The sequence below is a fragment of the Rhinatrema bivittatum genome, chromosome 8, assembly GCF_901001135.1.
Source record: "Rhinatrema bivittatum chromosome 8, aRhiBiv1.1, whole genome shotgun sequence".
Classification (NCBI taxonomy): domain Eukaryota; kingdom Metazoa; phylum Chordata; class Amphibia; order Gymnophiona; family Rhinatrematidae; genus Rhinatrema; species Rhinatrema bivittatum.
In genome coordinates, this window is record NC_042622.1 from 15,236,059 (window position 1) to 15,257,181 (window position 21,123).

Here is a 21,123-nt window from a genome sequence, read left to right on the forward strand (position 1 = left end):
GAGTGCTGTGTTCAGTTCTGGGGCCCAAAACCTTCATAAAGGACATCGACAGAAAGGAAGGAGTTCAGAAAACATCTACTAACTCCCCTACAGGGCTCATGAAACAAACCCTACAGGAAAAGGCCCAAGACGGCACTACAAATGCACTTGCTAGAGAAAAGAAAGGATTCGGGATAGGAGGGAGGCATTCAAATATTCGACAGGGAAGGTGGAATTTTTCATAAAAACAGCAAGGGCTTGTAACATACAGGAAAAGAAATCCAAAGGAAGGGTGAGAATATGTTTCTAGCAGAGGTGATGGCATGCACAACGGAGAGGACTGAAGCACGCTCGGGACAGACCCAGAACGCGGGGGGGGGGGGGGGGGGGGGGGGGGACGACGACATATGGGGAGCAAAATGAGAGAAGGGGTCTGAGCGCCTACTCAGTCATGTGAAAGTTCAGAGGGCCCCAAAGGGGACTGCGTGAGCCAAAAGGCAGAGAGAGAGAGGGGTGGTTTCCAGAAAGGCTGGGGAAATCTGTGTGCGGAGCGGCTGCAGACCTAACATCAGCGAGCACGTAGCTGCGGAGGGCCATGGTAGCTGGGGCCCTACTGCTTATCTGCCATCATCCGTAGGGCCACCTACAAAAGGCTTGCCCGGCTAACTTTGGGAACTGGAAGGAAAAATGTGCGGGGTTGAAAATAGGCCCTCGCCGAACAGGTGAGTTCTACCCAAGCAAACCATTCCCTGAGCAAAGTTTAACCCGCACAGGAACGGCCGGAGTCAGAGGCGCTGAATCTCAGCGCTCTGTGGCTAAAGGTAGCCAGATAAGTCTGGTCGTTGGATGTCTGCCCGACAGTTAAGCTGGGTGACTTTATCCAGATGTATTCAGCAGCAGACCACGCAATATCTACCTCTCTTTCCAATCTAACATCATTATTATTTTTAAAGACACGGCTGGACTTAACTATTGCCAAGGTTCACCCCTTTGTGCACCGAGATAAAACCCGAGCCCCTACCACCGAGGGCACAGGCCTTCACCGCTCAGGGCATCTTTACTGACATAAAATTATTTTTAGGGACAGGTCTTTTGGGGGGGTTGTTTCCCCCATCGGTTGGCAACGTGCTCCTCTCCCCCTCACATTTATGCTGCTGTATTAACGATTAGCGCTCTCTTCTCTTTACTAAAGGAGATGATATATTCTGCCTTTAGTTTTCCACCTTGCTACTGCTTGTATTATTAGCCTTAACAGAGTTGCTTTTCCTGCGAGAAACATTATCGCATTCCCTATCTCCCTTCTGGCTATCCTGGCAGCTTCACTTGCAATAGAACCTGTTTCTATAATACAAACTCTAATTTCCTACCTTTTTTTTTCAAATAGTTTTCACAAGGCTGAAAATGTTATTTTCTTATCTGCTGTGGTGATAGAAGAGGCAATCTCCTCAGGCACCACTGCTGTAACCACGCTATTTATCTGCAGAGTTTTCATGCCGTGCCATCCCAGTGTTTAACATGTAAACATTCAGATTAAAATCACATTAAAGACAAAACCTGTAGATCAGGGGTCAGGAACCTTTTTGGCTGAGAGAGCCATGAACGCCACATATTTTAAAATGTAATTCCATGAGAGCCATACAATATGTTTAAAACTAAATACAAGTAAATGTGTGCATTTTATGTAAGATCACACTTTTAAAGTACAATAAATCTCTGAAAATATTACACCAGGCATTAAGACACCAATACATCTCCTATTAGGAAAACAGACCAAGTCAGGCTGCTATAGAGTCCTACACAGAAACTACCCGCCAGCAGAAAACCTCACCTGAATCACGTGCTGTCCCTCACCTAACATAGAATAAAGAGACCAAAACGCATAACAAGAAGCATGCAGACAAAAACTGAATTGGAAACTGCAACAAGCCAGAGTCTCTGTATGCAGTGTAACAAAGGAAAAAAGAAACATCACCCATCCTTATAAAACAAATCAAGAAATATAAAATCATCAGCAGTAAAACTGTACTAACAAAAAGAACATATTTCGAAACAGCTGAGTGGAATATCCAATAATTAAAAACTCATATAAAAAATATCCAGATACCAACAAAATATTTCAAAATAGCAGACACAAAGACCCAGTAATGAAAAATAATAAGGATACAAAAAATGTTTTGCTCTGCATACCTGGGAACGTTTGATATCCAGGTGTCCTGAGATTGTTCTGAATTAGCAGGAGGAGGGGTGGTTTGCTTGGAACTTTCTCCTCTCTCAGTCACATACCAGCGCTCTCTCTCACACTGGCTCTCAATGACACACCTATACACACATGCTCTCAGTACTCACATATACACATGCTTTTTCTCTTTCACTTATATAGGCTCTTAATTACACATTTACACACATGTTGTCTGTCTTTTCACGCTTACACATACAGGCTTTCAATCACACACATACATGCTGTCTTTTTCTCTCACACACAGACTCTCATTCACATGCTTACACACATGTCCTCTCTTTCTCTCATTTACACACAGGCTCTCAATCACATACTCACATGCTCCCTCACCTAAATCAGCTCTCAATCACACACAGACACACATGCTCTCTCCCTTACTTATACACACAGGCTCTTAATCATACATATACATGATTTCTCTCACACACAAAGGATCTCAATCATACACACATACTCTTTCACACAAACAGGTTTTCAATCACAAACTTACACATACAGGTTCCCAATGGTAAACTTACATTCATGCTCTCTCTCTCTCACAGGCAGGCTCTCAATCACAGACATACTCTCTTTCACATATACAGGCTCTCAATCATTCACATACATGCAATCTCTCACTCACACACACAGGATCTCAAACACACATGCTTGCTTGCTCATTCACTCTCTCTCTCCCCCACCCCGGGAACTCGCGGCAGCAGCAGCCTCCTCCCAACGCTAACCTCCTTCATTTTCAGCCCTCGCGGAGGAGGAGTCCCATCGGCCGCGGTTGAAGCTCTTCTTTATTTTCCTCCGAGCCGCACTGCACAGTCTTCATTTCGTCGGACCGACGCTGACCACACTAGCATGGTCTCTTCTTCCCGCGCACGCACCCGATGCTCACCACTTCCTCTTCCGGGCCGCGGGGGAGGGAAGAAGAGACCATGCCGGTGCCGCCGACTCCAGCTATTCTGCTGCGTTCCGCCCGGGCTGACAGCAATTTAAGCCCGGGCGGAGGAGGACCGGGGAGCAGCTGGGTCAGCGGGGGACTGGAAAGTGTGGCAACACACTGATTTAGATTTGTCTGCAAGCCAGATGCAGCCATCAAAAGAGCCATATCTGGCTCGCGAGCCATGGGTTCCCGACCCCTGCTGTAGATGATAATAAAAAGGATCAACATAAATGACATTATTAAATTCACATAAAAACTATTAAAACACATATTCCATTTCTTCCCTAATGCCATAACAGGGGTTACGATGGATTCGCTCCTTCCCGCCTATCCCCTCCCCACCCAAAACCTGCTCCAGTGGGCCAGCAGCTACAGTGTCAGGTGGCCCAGACTCTCCTCCCCCCTGCACCCCGCTTTTCAATGTGGCCTCAAAATGCCAAAATCTGGGGCTGCAGCCCTGCTTCCATTTCTGCTGGGAGTCACGGAGACCTTCCTGGGACATTTTCTCTCTTGTAGTACTGCATTTTTGACTTCCTTGCTTTTCTCGGTCCCAATCCCTCAGGTTTTTAAACGGACTACCTGGCAAGAAAGGCTGAATAACTTTGCCTGTAGGGTCCTCTGTTTACAAAGCCCTGAGAGGGAACCATTCCTGATGGCTATAAACTCCCACTTTAAAGATAACAATAAAATGAGGTGGAGTAGCCAGGGTTCAAATCCCACTGACATTCCTTGTGACCTTGGGCCTCAGGCACAAACTTCCAACCTCAGCCACCTACGTTGCAATTTTGTCGCCCTATGTCCCAGCCAAATTTATCCTGCAGACCCTGAACGTAATTCACCTTGAGCTACCAATGAAAAGGCATGAGCTCTATCTAAAGTAAAACTGTAAAACATTGATTTTCTCAGAGTCCAGCGAGGCACCTTTTTAATGTAGAGGAGCCCCAGTAAATGTATCACCTGTGGTGGTAACGGCAGGGAGCTGACTGCCAAGATTACCTCTGAACGGTGAATAAAGCTGCAGGGGTTATCTGCAAACGTGTGTTCTAGAGAGGCCCCTGATTCTTGGCAGGAAAAAAGTCTAACATTACGGTCCTTGAGTTGAGTGCCCCACTTTCATCGAGATATAGAAACTGATGCAAACTCTGGCTTAAATTGCCCAGTCAACCACCTTCATTAAGAATTATTTGCTACTTGTTTTAAACCTGCTTGGTGTACTGGTGCTATGGTTAGAATAGACCATAGTCTAACTGGCCTCAGATTAATATTTTTCCTTCAGTGGTCCATTACCCACAGTTAGGGACCGGCAGATTTGTTACAGAGTTCACCATGAAAGCTTGGAAATGGTTTTGAAATGAACCACTTTCTCTGGTCATTGTGGAAAATACCGCATAGCATTATAGTACCCATGATAACCTCTAAGGCAGAGCTTTCCACACTGCGTGTCGCGACACGTCAGTGTGTCGCCTGCAGTGTGCAGGTGTGTCGCGCAAGCCCAGTCAACTCAGACGCGAATTTGGACGTTTTTTTCTAGCGATTCACTTTTTTTTTTGTCAGTTCGTGGGTTGCTTATTATTGGGCGATTTTTGCTGTCAATTGCCGGTTTTTTTGGGCTTGGTGGGTGGGACTTGAGCCCAGCTGTCCCTGTCATTGGCTGCTGCTGCCGTTGAGGCCTGGCCACGAGGAGCTCTGACTGCAAGCAACAGTGTCTGGTGATCCTGGATGGTGTTATGCACCACGGCAGGCTTGAACCCTGAAGGGAGTGAAGCACTTAACTGGCAACAATCAAAAAGAAGAGGTACATGAGTGTGGGGGCCAGACCTGTGCTGGGGGGGAGGGGAGAGAGATGAGTGTGTGGGGGACAGAATTTGTTTTATTGTTACTCAAATTATAACAATAACATTAATCTTGGAATATTATATATTTTTAATATAAATGAAAGGTTTTCATGAGATAGATTGTGTCGTGAAACATTTTATTTATGTATATATTTAAGGAAACTGTCGAAATATGTTTCGTTCGTCTAACCTTTAACCTCTGGTTTGCTAGTAGGCTGAATTACTGTGTCGTGAAATTATGTTTGTCTAAAAAGTGTGTCACCAACATGAAAAAAGTTTGGAAAGCTCTGCTCTGAGGTCAAGCCTTTCCTGCTAAGAATGCTCTGGAGAGGCGAGTCTCAGCTCTCTCACACGGAGCTTAGCTGTTTGGACATGTCCTCCCACTCCGGCAATATGGTTTCACTGTTGTGTGGCCTTGAGTGATGATTGGTGTAATACGATTGGCTGATTCTTCTAAGGGATGTAATAATAATATGATATCCTAACCCTACAACAGCACTGCTACGCTCTGGATAGGAGACCCCACCTTCGTTTCCCCATGCAAAGCGCCCACTCGACGGAGTTCTGCAGCAGGATCCCTCCCGGAAGGCCCCATGACATATTGATGCTGCTGCTGCTGCTTGCTCATGAATGAAATTGTAACACGCCTCCCAATTTCATATTTTCTATTTAGCACAGTCCAGTGAATGAATCCACCTCTGTGTTTCCCATCAAACAGCGAGTAGTCTGAGAGAAGACATTGAGGAAATTGGTGAGAATCTGTCTTAAAGAGCCTTCTGGTATGCAATTTCCTGCCTCAACGCCCCCTCCCCCCCAGCCCCAAACCAGGCATATGATATTACTGGCGCTTAAATACAAAGAATGCAACAGTATAGTGAGCAGAAGGTTTATCGGCATTAATTATTAGGATTCAACTCCCCCAGCCCTACCCACCCAAACTCCCTGCTTGGAACGTGATAAGTGATCATTACAGACAGAGAGAGAATATAAAACATTTCAAAAGCCATTTACCTGGCTTTCCTGAAAGCTGCCCGCTCAGTCTGGTTAAAAGTACCCAACGGGTTTCACAGCATGCATACTTTTATTCGGATTATGGGAGGAGGCATTCCTGGAGCGATATAGTGAGGGGTTTGGGCGGGCACTGCATTTTCGATGCCCTATGTCCCAGCCAAATTTATCCTGTAGAAAAAGCAGGTAGGTGTAATGCACGTGGGCTGCTGGTACCCGTGGGCAATTCTGAAACGGGAAAGCACACGTGGACATTCCCTTTGACAATCTGTGCACTTACAGACCTTGCACCCGGGCGGGCTGTTTTCAAAATTGCCCCAATATGGAAGAAAAGACCAAAAAATAGCAATATGAGAGGAGTGACGGGAGAAACAGAGGGAAGGAGGAGGAGGAGAAAGAGCAGGACAAGGCCAAATGAAGAAGAGAGTGAGAAAGAGTGCATGGGAGGAATGCAACAGACGTGTTGTACTGTGTGACTGTAGACTCCGCTTCTGGGGGAGATGTTTTTATTTATTTGATTTATATTCCGCCTTTCAGACACTTCAAAGCGGATTACATTCAGCACCGAAGGTATTTATATAGCGGGAAGCAATAAAGGACAAGGGTAGGAGATGAACAGCTTGAGATGAAAAAGTCCATCCGAATCTTGTCCAGTCTGGCTTTTGCCTTCTGCCCTCCAAAGTCTCCAGTGACCTCTTCATAGTCCAGGGCCTCTATTCAACCCTCATCCTCCTCAATCAATCCACTCCTTCTGACACCATTGAGCACCATCTACTCTTTGACGCACTGTACTCAGCTGGATTTTGGGACTCTGCTTTATCTTGATTTTCTTCTTACCTTTTCCATTCTACTTATTTATTTTATTTTAAAAATGTGTAGTCCGCTAATCCAAAAATCTTAGCGGATAACAATAAACACACATAATAAAATCAACAAAATACAAACAAGCAATAAAATATCTAAAAGTACAGAACACAAATTAAACATTACAAAAAAATTACAAAGGCAGATTCCAAACAATAGTCAAAGCAGCATAGAAACCCACAAAAAACCTGCAATGAATCTGCCATACAGAAGACACAGCACCTCGTGCCCAGACCATGCCAATTCCTAGCCCTAGCTGACCTGGGAAAGCTTGGGAGAAAAAGACAGGTTTTGAGCTGCTTCTGAAAATGAAGCAGGCCATTCTCTGATCTGACTGTCATGGGTAATTCATTCCATAAACTTGGACCTGCTCTACCAGAAACTCTTTTACGACGAGTGGTCAATCGTATCTGTTTTGAGGGAGGAATATCTAATAACAACTGAGAGGAAGACTATTACTGCATCCTCTTGACCGTTCTTCCTCCACCTCTATCCCGTTATTGGCTCTGTCCTGGGCCCTCTTCTCTTTGCTCTCTACAGTTTTTTTTCCCCCTCGAAGCTCTGATCTCCTCCCACGGCTTTCAGTGCCACTTTTATGCTGATGGGGTTATTTTTTTTTAATGCCTTTCTCTCCTTTACCCACATCCAAAACACAACTAAAGCATGTTGTTTCTTCCTCTGTAACATCACTAAAGTCTGTTCTTTCCTTTCTAAGCATTCAACCAAAACTCATCAACTTATTTCCTGCTTACACTGCTGCAATTTGCTCTTCGCGGGCCTTCCACCGAACCATCTTTCTCCATTGTAATCTACTCAAACTTCAGCCACATGACTCATCTTCCTTCAGCATGGCTAGGACCTGGCGTGTGACCTCTGAAGCCTCTCAGGTTAGCACACGTTCGCTCTCCATACACTGCAAATGCAGTCAAGCTTCTCTTACTGAATCTCCTGCTCCTCAGCCCTCTCCCGCCTTCTCCCCCCGTCCCAAATATACCCTGCACACCTTTCATGGTGTAGTTACAGTTCTGGATATGCAAAGGCCCTTTTTTTTTTCTCTCTCTACAGTCTATTGGCACCCACTTTTCATTTCACAGATTTATTCTCTGATGAAACAAAAGTGTTGGGGGTTTGCTCCGGGCCCCCTACAGGACCTTAATCTTCCTAGGGCCAGATTCACATATGCTCACAGACACGAATCCTAAAATCAGGTGCATAGAAAAGATCTTGTGCAGTGCCTTTGTCGCGTGACGCCGTAATCAAACAAAAATATGTGAAAAAGTGCATTTAAAATAAGGATCATTAAACAACTTGCATGCAATACCTTTTTATTGGACTTAAAACTCATGTGAGTTGGTTTCTAGAGGCCTGATCAAGGTAACATAGCTCTCAAAAGCTAACAGCACATATGGTGGATGAGTCCAATGAAAAATTGCTGATCTTTATACCTACCTAAGAGGTCTAACAAAGAAACCACATGACTCTCAGAAACTGCAGAACCAAACCCAGATTGGACGCTATTCCTCATGTTTTCGGCTGCTCTCTGATGCCCGGCACAGGGGCCAATCAGAATGCAAACCCTGTAACTGGCCATGGGAGAATGGCAGAGAGCTGCAGCAAAAAGAATTGGGATTTGCATGGGAGCCACATTAAATTTTTGAAAGGCAGTTTATCAAAAACAATAAATATTTCTGTCACACCAAGATGCTTCTCAGTGACAGAGGTTGGAGTATATGGCTGAGGAGAACAGTTCATTTGGCATCTGATACTATCAGACTAACGGTCTGAGATATCCTAAGAACAGATCCAGCACTTATAAGAACTTAAGAAATTGCTATACTGGGTCAGACCAGGGGTCCATCAAGCCCAATCCAAGTCACAAGTACCAGGCAAGATCCTAAACAGTAGCTAGATCACCTGCTGCTAACACTCAAGGATAAGTAATGGGTTTCCCCAAATCAACTTGGTTAATAACAGTTTAATGACTTTTCCTCCAGGAAGTTTCCAAACCTAGCTATGAAAACTAGCTTTGCCACATCCTTTGGCAATGAACTCCAGAGCTTAACTGTGAGTTAAGTGAAAAAGAACTTTTTCCAATTTGTTTTAAATGGGCTACTTACAAACTTCATGGAATATCCTCTAGTCTTTGTATTCTTTGAAAGAGTAAATAACCAATTCACATTTATACAATCTATTCCACATATGATTTTATAGACCCCCCTCAGTCTTCTCTTCTCCAAGCTGAACAGCCCTAACCTAGCCTTTCCTTATAAAAGAGCTATACCATCCCCTTTATCATTTTGGTTGCCCTTCTCTGTACCTTTTACAGTTCAGTTATACCTTGGGATGCGACTACCAGAATTGTATATGTATTCTAGGTGCAGTCTCATCATGGAGCAATACAAAGGCATTGACAGTCTCCTTTTTATTCTCCATTCCTTTCCTAATGCTTTCTAAGATTCTGCTTGCTTTTTTGATCGCCACAGCACACCGAGCCGACGATTTCAATGTATTGTCCATTATGAAGTTCAGATCCTCTCCTGGGTGGTAACTACTAATGTGGAACCTAACATCGTGTAACTACAGTGTGGGTTACTTTTTCCTATGTTCATCACTTTGCACTTGACCACATTACATTTCTTCTGCCATCTGGTTGCCATTCTCCCAGTTTTCTAAGGCCTTCCTGCAATCTCTCACAATCAATTTGTGATTTAACAACTCAGAATAAGTTTGTGTCATTTGCAAATGTGATCATCTCATTCATCGTTCCCTTTTCAAGATCATTTATAAAGAAATTTAAAAAAAACGCTGTTCCCAGTACAGACCCCTGAGGCACTTCTATGTTCACCTTTCTCCACTGAGAAAACTGACCATTTATTCCTGCTCTGTTTCCTATCTTTTAACCAGTTTGCAATCCACAATGGGACATTATTACTACTAATAGATCTGCAATTTCATTTTTAAGTTCTTTCAGAACTCTGAGGTGTAAACCATTTGGTCCAGGCAATTTGCTACTCTTTGGTTTACCAATCTGCCCTATTACATCTTCAAAGTTCCCCATGATTTGTTTCCGTTCTTCTGAATCATCACCATTAAATACCATTTCCCATTCTCTTCAGAAAACACCGGAGCAAAGAATTAATTTAGCCTTTTCACTATGGCCTTGTCTTCCTTAATTGCCCCTTTATCATCTAACAGTCTCCCTCACAGGCTTCCTGCTTGAGATACATTTTAAAAAGTTTTTATTATGAGTTTTTCCTCAGCTTTAAAATCTTTTTCAAAATTAGTTTCTCTTCTTGCTTTTAAGAGAACTTGTAATCTGAGATGTAAGCTGTTAACATCAGTTTGTTTGTTTTTTTAAACATACACATTTCCAGGAGCTCTTTTGCACAGAGTACACGCATACAATCTCTCACAAACTGGTAGATAATCATACATGTGGCACTTGGTGCTGTCTGCATCTTAAAATAACTAAGAATTCAATAATATTAAGTTGCTAAGGAGTAGGGATGCGTAAATTAAAGTCCTTTAAATGTATGTGATGTGTTTAATGTAAATTTGGCAATGACCTGCAAGGGGACAATAATCTATTGATTAGGGCTGGCTTACTATCTTGCTTTAGATAAATCCCTGGTTTATTTTTAGTGTGAAAATGTCTCATTCTCTTATATGGGATAAGGACCTATATATCCAAGAATGCTTAGGAGTGGGTAGGAGGAAAAAAAAAAGATACTAAAAAAATTACCTACCTTTCCTTTCTTTCAATTAGGAATGCACTAAAAGTTACCCACCTTTCCTTTCTTTTAGTCAGGCGTGCGCTAAAAGTTACCTACCTTTCATAAGAACATAAGAAATTGCCATACTGGGTCAGACCAAGGGTCCATCAAGCCCAGCATCCTGTTTCCAACAATGGCCAATCCAAGTCACAAGAACCTGGCAGTTACCCAAACACTAAGAAGATCCCAGGCTACTGATGCAATTAATAGCAGTGGCTATTCCCTAAGTAAACTTAATTAATAGCAGGTAATGGGCTTTTCCTTTCTTTTAGTCAGGCATACATTAAAAGTTACCTAGCTTTCCTTTTCTAATTGAGCACACAAAATAAAGATTAATTTACTCCACAATTTCAAATCTCCCCAAAACTTTTAAGTCCCAAAATTACTCAGGAAAGCAACAATCACCAATCGTCTTCAATAACCAGCGAAATCATCTTCTGCTCTCATTACTCTCCCTCCTTGATATTATGCCTTTTTCCAAGAATGGCCTCAAGGCAGATTACATCACATTTATATTAAATTACAGGTACAATAACAATAGCTAATTGCAAGGTTATTTCCAATCAAATTGAGTCACGTGTACAATCTATGGAAAGGCCTGGTTGAACATTCAAGCTTTAGTTTTTGTGTTTTTTTTCCAGAAAGTAAGGTAGTATGACTCGAGGTGAGGGGGTAGTGGTATCTTGTTCCAGATTTTTGGTGCATAGCAGACAAAAGCACACAGAGTCTTGTGCAAGTCAGACTGACAGAAGCCAGAGGAGCAGGGGCAATACTTCCTAATTTCCTGTTCTCCAAGCAGTGAGAGACACAGAGGGAAGCAGTTTAATTAATGAACTGAGCAGACAGGAGCTAGGAATCTACCCAAAGATCTCATTTTTGCTTGGTGACGCAGCAGTGGGGCACTGCAATGACTCTGGACGGTTTTTGACCTGGTACATAATTAGACAGCTCTTTAATAGTTATCGCCATGAATGCTGCCTTCCCTCTGATCTGTTGGCCTCTCTTGCACAGACACAAATAGGTCTGTGCAGAGAAATAATTCTCTCATGCTCATTGGCTCTGTGAGCATCTCTAAAACATTTCGGATTTACCTCATGATGCCCCTTGAGGTCATCTTTGCAGAATCAAAGACACAGACTTGCCCTACCCCTACCCACTTCCACCACAAGTAAGGGGTGGACGGGGAGCACAAAAAATACAACTGAAAGGAATATCGCTCCTGTGGACTGCCTCCACGGTCTCCTGAGACGGCGAGACCTTAACAAAGATGAGACCTGACATTTCATTTTAAGTGTGAATTGCCCAAGTCTTGGCGATGGCTTCCTTCTCCTGCCAGGTGGAATGCTAAGGACTAAAGTGTTACAATGTAGCTAGTTTTGTCCCTCAGCAGTGATTATGATGTCGCTATGTCGGAACGCCGGCCATTTCTTACATGGATGCAGAAGGAAAGCTTGGTAGGATGCCGGGCCTGCTCCGATGAGAGACACCTTACCACCCATGGCTCCCAGCTCCAAGTAACGTCCTGACAGGTCTTGAAATTACTGCTGTTTCCGCAAAGGGAAATTAAGGAATTTCAAACTTGCTTAAATATCAGTCAAGAAGTGCACTTGCTTCACTTCTGAACTAACCATATGACAGACACCAAGGCGACAGTGTACCACTCGCGCGTCAGCTGGAACAATTTTAAATTAAGGGAAATGTGCCTCAGGCATTTTGAAGTTTCTGACAGTCTATGTGGCTTCCCAGAGACTGCTGACCAGTGGCCGTTTAATGATGGTCCTTTGTACACATAGAACATCCATATGAGTTACATTTGCTGTTTTGCTTGCATTAAGATGAAGAGGCCGATGTACCAAAGTGCACCAAATTTTGAGTGGACGCCTTCTACCGGGACTCATATGAAAATAAGCCTGGTAGAAAACATAAGTGCAAAGGTTTCCTTCGGACAACTCCAGAAAGCATTCGACAAAGTGCCTCATGAGACATTTTTGAAGAATTAAAAAGTTATGGGAAAGGGAGCAGTGTCCTATTGTGTCTTGGGAACTGGTTAAAAAACAGAAAATAGAGAGTAGGGCTAAACGGTAAATTTTCTCAATGGAGTACCAGAGGGATCCGTTTTGGGACCACTGTTTTAACACATTTATAAATGACGTGGAGATGGGAACGATGAATGAAGTAATCAAATCTGCTGATGACACAAAATGATTCAAAGTTTTTAAATTATAAGAGAACTGTGAGAAATTGCAAGAGGATCTTGCAAGACTGGGAGACTGGGCATGCAAATTGCAGAATACATTTGATGTGGACAAATGCAAAGTGATGCACTTAGGGAAGAGAAACCCAAATTATAGCTACACAATACAATGCAAGGTTCCACATGGGAAGTCACCACCCAGGAAAAGGATCTGGGCATCATCATGGATAAGATATTGAAATCCTCTATTCAATGTGCAGCGTCAGCTAAGAAAGCACATAGAAAGCTAGGAATTACCAGGAAAAGAATGGAGAATAAAAAAAAGAGACTATATAATGTCTCTGGATTGCACCAGGTGGTGACCACACCTGGAATATTGTGTGCAATTCTGGTCACTGCATCTCAAGAACGATATAGCAGAATCAGAAAAAGTACAGAGAAGGGCAACCAAGGTGATAAAGGGAATGGAACAATTCCCCTCTGAAGAAAGGGTAAAGAGGTTAGGTTTCTAAAGCTTGGAGAACAGATGGCTGAAATCTAAAGATCCACCTTTTTGAAACCGCTTTTAAATTTATTTAAGGTTTTTCTATACAGACATTCGTTGTTGGACATCAAATCAGTTTACAGGTAACATGGAGTCAGCAACAGAGCTTTACAGTGTAAGCAATATAACAACTTTTACAGAATAACTATAATGACAGTTTAACAGAAACAGCTAAGCAGATTATATTTGTTAAGTGCAGTCTTAACAAATATAATCAAATATATTCAATATAAACAATCTTAGGTCTGATTGTCTGCTTTTAGTCTTGTTAACTATCTTTCTCTTCTTTTTAACCATTGTCTTGCTTAATTAATGTTCATACATGATTAAGTGTGCGGCTGGAGCTGCACAGTTTATAAAATACTGAGTATTCCTGCTCTGAAAGTACACGTGTATATTTGCAATGCAATAACACACATACTTTCTCTACCCATTTTATAAAGAATCATGCATATATTAAACATGCAAAATAACTGTGATACTGCATGAATAAACAGCCAGAATTACATATGGAGGAGGCAGGTATTTTATGAAGTATGTGCATAAGAGAGTCCCCACCAGTTCCCCAGAACTCCCACCCCAAAACCAGAGACAGCAGACAAATCCAATTTCTCTTGTGTGAGTCATTTGTCAGGTGTAAAAGTGTACAACTAAGTTCTGCTAATGTAGAGGCGTGTACCTCTTACAAAATTACTTAAATAAACTATAAAAAATAGCACCTATCCTGCGGATTTCGGAATCCTGCCCAGGACTACCCCTTTTTCTCCCCTGATAAACTAAACATGTGACACCGAAAAAAAAACCCATACGTACTCTCGAGGGTTATAAAATAGCATATCTGCGCATACATATGCTATTTTTACACGTTAATCCCCTTTGCAAATTCACCCCACCAAGTCCGCTTTGCGTGCACAAGAGAAAGACTTGTGCTCCTAAGCCCAGCTTCCGTGCACAGGTTGCAGTTTTTGCCCGCGAGGAGGCCTTTGTGCATTTCAGTACCCTGGCTCCTAGGCCTCCATCAGATGGCCAGTTTTAGCAAAGGGCGTCTCCTGCGCTTATGACAAAAGGTAAATCGGTGCCTCGACATTCCAGATGCCAGTGCCTTCTTTGTCAGTCACTAGATTTGCTCCCATCTAGATATTTTTCCACCATGAGACAGTGGGCAGGGTTTGTAGATTTGTGAACCCTCTCATAACCCAAACCCTACCTTTCCGGGGGAAAGGCTTCTCCAAGGATACAAAATCTCTTGGAGCTTGCTCAGAGTTTTAATGGTTTAGGAGCTGAGGAGAAGGAAGAAGGTTAGGGATCATCCCTGGAACTCAAGCAAGTGAGCTGACGCAAGTGGATTAGAGAACTGGAGATTCCCCCCAGGATCTCAAAAAGGCAAGTCAAGCACTCAAGCAGGGTTTCTGAGGAGAGATTCGAGAAGAATCCCCCGGTATCCCAAAGGTCTCGAGCAGAGATCGGTTTTGCCCAGGCGACTGGTTAACAGCGTGGGTGAGGAGAAGGACTGAGACTTTTGAGCCAAGGACTCAAGAGACTGGACGAGTTTTGACCCACGTTAGGATTTTTCTGATGTTTTTGTACTCGGGGAGATTTTTCTACCTTTTCGCTTGCCTCTTGCTGGGACCTCATTCCAGCCACCCAACCTTGCAAGCAGAGGAGCCTAGAAGGGAAGTAACACCTAGGATGGTCAAACTATTATGTTTATTGCTATCATCTTTTTGATGTTATATTTTTGGAATATTGGCTTCGATCATTTTATTTAAGTTGCAGTAAAAACTTTGATTTGAACACCAACTTGGACTCCAGTTTGAATTTTGCCTGCTCTTCCAGTGCTCTGGTTGATTGGAGGGACCCTGGTGCGAGTCTTGGCTGTACCCTGCCATTCCCTTTGCTTTCTTCTGGGACATCGTTGAAGCCAGTGGCGCTCTTAAATGTAGCAAGTGATCCTTTGATAGTGATTGACCGTGCCAGAGGCCCCGAAAAACTTTCTCCCTCCCCATCCAGACTTGGACCTGCACCCAACACCTGGATGGTGCTCGCAGCACAAGACATGGGCCGGCTACATTAGTTTAATTCTTCCCCTTTCATTGGATGCTGTCTGTTACGGCTGAGCTCAGTTTAACTTTCTGTTCTACAAACACAGGCTGTGCCGCGCCCGGGGCCGTGGTTGGCCCAGATCCACTGAACCAAAATCCCCTCGTAAAAAGAAACGTACATGAAATCAGCAGGCAAGGCCCACACATTTGTGCCCGCCAAAGGTCTCACTGCAGTTTCTGTGTCTGCCGGGTTTTCAGGGCCTTCACGATGCCTATGCATGAGATACATTTGCATGCTGGGTCCCCAGCGTCTGCAGAAGTTGCCTCCTGCACATTCATTGCGGGTTTTCTGAAAACCCAACTGGTTGAGCTGTCAGCAGGACCGGCTTGGGAAGTCCCCCCGACTTCATCCAGGGGCTGTAACAAAGGCTCTAGTTACTGCAGGGAAAAGTGCAGCGGCTTCACCAGAGGATCGCCTCTCTTTATTGGAACACAACCCATTGCTATTAATTTTATTCTGATTTCTAGTTACAATCATTAATTATTTTTTCTAGGGCAGGAGCAAGGAAAGGCGGGAGTGCCTCGGAGCACAGTTTAGTCTGGGGGAACTGGTGATTGAAACATCTGCTCTTACATAACAAAAAGCCAGTGTTTCAAAGAGAGACAGCGCATGGGTTATTAATTCAAATCTAAAACTGGAAACAGGAAACCTTTCTAAAAATGTAATTATTTTTGGTGTTCTGCATGAAATGTCACAGTGGCAAAAGCTGTCGGGGATTGTTCTCCCTCGGGATGCCTTGGATTGAAAACGTAAACCCAACTCTGCCCGTCATAGCTCGGAGACCCCGAATGGCTTGCTGTAAGCCGTAGAGGCGCCTCCTCCTTTCTCACAGTGGGGTGACTGGCGGCGCCCTTTAACATGCACCCTCCTTACTGCGCGGCAGGGGGACTCCACGCCCAGCCACTGATGTAAGTACTGATAGATCATCGACTTTGGGGGCTGGAGAAATGCACGAAAATCCCTGCAGGGACCTCTGCCTGCAGTTTTAATCTGATCTCCTGTCTCTGTCAAAACCTCTCTTTGTGGACAAGGAAACAATGATGTCGGGCCTGAAAGGGCTTGTGAAGGAGTCACGGCCTTTGATCCTTAACAGCTTCCTCTCAAGTTCCCCACGTTACTGCACAGAACATCTTCTACGAGAGGTGACGGGTACCCTTAAGCCAACAGCAAGTTGGTTGAATTAAGCATGGGATCCCGTAAACCCATGTGCCCAGCAGGGCAGAGAACCAAGGAGGGGGAAGGAAACACACTGAGTGGATATGGAGGGAGATAAAAAGGAACATATCAAATGCCGTGCTTCTGCCGTGTACTTGTGACCCGACTGTCCACTGTCGGAGAGAGGGTGCTGGGCTCAACAGACCGTGGTCTGAAGCAGCATGGCACATCTTTATGTTCTTTTCCGATAAGTGCCCATGCTAGGATATATCCTTAGCAGTGTGGGCAGGAATAACTAGGCAAACTAGATGAGCCAAGTGGTCTTTTTCTATCACCACCTGGTGCATCAGGGCGGCCAGCTCCGCTCTTCAACAGCCACAAACAGGTCTGGTTTTCAGGATGTCCATATTGAATATGCATGAGCCAGATTTACATGGGATGGAGGCAGTGCATGCAGATCCAATTCGTGCAGATACACCAGAAAACCAGGCATGTTCGTAGTTCTTGAGGACTGAAGTTAGCCAGCCCGGTACATCGTCCTCACATTATTCTTTGAGAAGGCAGAGCTAAATAGCATTTAATGTAATCCCAGTGAATCAAAAGCTATCCCTGCGGTCCACCTTTTTTTTTTTTTTTTTTTTAATGTGAATAGCTCATAAAATGAGTACATATATGCTGCTGTACTGGCACTCACATCCCTGCACCGTGATCTTTCAGCAGGACACAGAGGGCTTTGCAGATCGTCTTTAATCTCTTCTCACAGGAATAATCCACACTAACACTGTCAAAAAGAATACCACCAGCAATTTGCTTTTATAAAATATTTATTCTTGTTTGTCAGCCCTTTTGTAGCTGTATTTTATTTATTTATCTGATTTATATTCTGCTTTTCAGGCTCTTCAGAGCAGATTACATTTCGGAACTGTCAGTATTTCCTTATCCCCAGAGGCCTCACAATCTAATCACTTGATTTACTAAGCTGCGACAAGAGTATAATGCAAGTAAAACAGCGATTATCACATGATATACCCCTATCCCGGTGGTGTTGCATATATGTTTTGATTAAATATCCCCCTACTGAAAATAGCTGCTTTGCATGCATTTGCATGAATAAAGTTGCCTAACACATAGGCAATACAATGCTAGTAAAATAACACAGATGGACTGGGGGAAAAAAAACAAAAAACAGCCACATTATTTTATCGCATTGAAGGAGGTGTGGTTATTTTATCCCGGGGACCCTGGGACGCTAATACACATCCCGATGTCCCCAGGCTGCCTCTTAAATGCAAACATGGCCCAAAAATAGCCCCTCCACCATCACCACAAATTTTCAAAATCCCCCCCCCCCCCCCCCCCCCCCCCCCGAGATTTTGCGAGACTCCTGCCCACCCCTCTGCTGCCTCTAGAGGTGGCGCAGCCTAAAAAAAAAAAAAGTTAAAAAAAACAGATTTAACTTCACGCACTGCCCCGCTCCCTTCCCAAACCCCTTCCCTATCCAACAATTGCACAAGATTCTAAAACCCATCCCCAGGGTTCAATCCCCCCCCCCCCTTCCACAGATTCAATCCCTGCTTTCTAATAGGCTCTACCCAGAGGATTAGCCAGAACTGAATTTTTGGGGGGCCCAAGGTTAAATGGGTGGGCAGAAGGCGTATAGGTTTGAGCCCTATCAGTTGTATTCTTATGCATAAATAATGCCGACAATGGATTTCTAAGCACTTACCAACAGTAAAAATAGCTTACTGATGTATATTAATTTATTTTATATTTATTGCAGTTTATAAATACACAACATATAAAAAGTAAACAAAGAACATCAGATCCAATCATGCAATAAAACAAATATCAATGTATTCTTTTATAAATAATCTTTCCAAAAATGCAGAATATATCATAACTATAATAAAACAGTAATAATCATAAGAATTTAAGATTTGCAATGAGTGCAGAGCAGAACTAGGATTGTTCATAGTATAACCCAATATGAAATAAAATATATATTCAGATTCTGGTGACACCTCAGTAACAGCAAAACAAACTCCCTCCACTGCCAAACACTTTGGGCCTCAATTTCTAAAGTATCGCAGGCCTGCGATACTTTAGAAGATGAGGGGCGGGGGGCCGAAACGGGGGGCGGGCCTGCGCTAGCCGGCAGCGATCGCACCGTCGCGGTGCGATCGCTGAGGGTTTCGCACCCAATAGCGCCACCATAGGAGGTGTAGCTGTTGGGAGCGAAAAGGCACTTACCTTTTCACTGTGCATGCCGTCGTCACGGAGTCGGCCCCGGTGACGCCCAGACTCCTCCTCTTCCGGGGCCGACTCCGCCCCCATTTTGGTATCGCACGCGAAAAGGGGCATTTCGCGTGCGAAACGTCCCTTACCGCATGCGATACGTTTGGAAAATGAGGCCCTTTGTGAAGTAACACAAACCCCTACAAAATATAATAAAAAAAACACTTAGAACCTTGCCATACCATAAATAGCAGTAACTAGAGATGTGCATTTGTTTTAGACAAATTAGATAATTTCAACAAAACTGCCTAATTTGTCCTGTTTCAGGAGCACTCTGAAACGAACAATAATTCGCCAAATTTCGGGAAAAATTTGAATTTCATGTTAGTGCATGCTAATGGGAGTTAGTGCACGCTAACTGAAAATGTTAGCGTGCACTAACACGAAATTCAAATTTTTCCCAAAATTTGGCAAATTATTACTCATTTCAGGGTGCACTAACACGAAATTAGTGAAATACGAAAAAAAAAACCCAAAATGAGGAAAACACAATGTTAAACATGGGAAAAACGAAATACAAACAGATATGATACATAAAAACGATACCCATCTCGCAAGACTCAAATAGCAGCACCAGGCTCTAGAACACTAATACACCACCTACTGGGTAAACAAGCTGGACTGCTACAAATCCCTAGAGAAACTATACGCTAGCCAAAATACTGCACCTATCATGTATTCACAACACAGACAGACCCTTACCTAATACAGAATAAGGGATTACAAATTATAAATAGAAACATGCAGACAAGACTGAAATAGAAACCACTCTGAATAGTGGAATACTGAAGAAAAAACAAAATACAAATATATAAGAAATGCACATTCCAAAGATGCATATTCCAATCACTGAAACTTAAAATATATATATATTTTTTACCTTTGTTGCCTAATCCTTATTTTTCTAATCAGTTGGTCACAGTCTTTTTCCCCTTTTCTGTCTTTTCCTAATTCCTTTTTCAATATCTCTTTCATTCTGTTTCTTCTCTCTTCTCCTGTCTTCTTTCCATCCTCCCTCATACACACACACACATACACATGCTTTCTCTCGCACAGGCTCCCACTCTTGCATGCTTTCTCTTACACACATACACAGACTCCCATTCCCACACACTTTCTCTTACCCAGGCTCCCACTTACATATAGGCTTTAACTCTCATATGCTCTCTCTCACACGCAGGTACCCATTCCCATGTACATACACACAGGCTCTCACTCATACATGCTCTCTTTCTCTCACACACCCTCTTTCTCTCTCTTTCACTCACACACACAGGCTCTCCACTCCCACATGCTCTCTCAATACATACACACATAAAATCTTCTCACTCCCATGCTCTCTCTCAAACATACACACAAAAATATGCTTCTCACACATACTCTTACACACAGATTTCTCACTCCTTGCTCTCTCTCCCACACACTTCTCACTCCTTGCTATATCTCACACATACATAGGCTTCTCACTTTCATGTTCTCACACATACACACACAAGATTCTCACTCCCATGCTGTTGCTCACACATATACATACACACACACACACACACAGACTTCTCACTCCCACACACTAACAGGGCCTCTCCCTCTCTTCTAGGCTTCCTTGCTGTGACGGGCCTCCTCTTCTTGGGCCGCATGGGTATAACCTCTGTGACAGGCCTCCTCTTCTCTGGCCTCGCAGGATGAGCTCCATAACGGCCCTGCATCAGGGCCTTGCTTCTTGGCACTTGGCAACACTGACTGGGTGGGCCTGAGTGCAAAGTGGTTAAGCCATGGCTACGCCATAACTCCCCACATCCCCAGAAAATAGAATCTGGTGGTCTAGGGTGGGCCTTTGGACCCCTCCATCTCAAAGAAGAATCTGTGGTGGTCTAGTGGCTGCCTAAAGCACCCCCAGCTTTGCACCCAATCAATGCCATGTTTCAGAATGGCATGAATTGTCCTTTGAAAGATGAACAGGCCCGGAAGCTAGAGGACAGTCTGGGCTGCCACTAGACGACCACGGATTCTTCTTTGAGGTAAGGGAAGGTCCAAAGGGTGTGGGCATGGCTCTCACTAGACCCCCAGGGAGATTTTGAGCAGTGAGGGTTGTTTTTTCAGGGCCTGTGCTCCTTTAACTTAATGGCAACCCCGAGCGAAGTGGGCCACCATTGTGCATTTTTTACCATTTTGCCATGACACTTTTTATTACAGATTTTTTTCA

At 43.7% G+C, this 21,123-nt stretch overlaps 1 protein-coding gene across 2 annotated transcripts in view; it reads right to left on the reverse strand.

The window, feature by feature from the left end:
• CDH4 (cadherin 4) overlaps nt 1-21,123 on the reverse strand; it is a 1,019,548-nt gene that overhangs the window by 512,719 nt on the left and 485,706 nt on the right. The window lies entirely within an intron of this gene.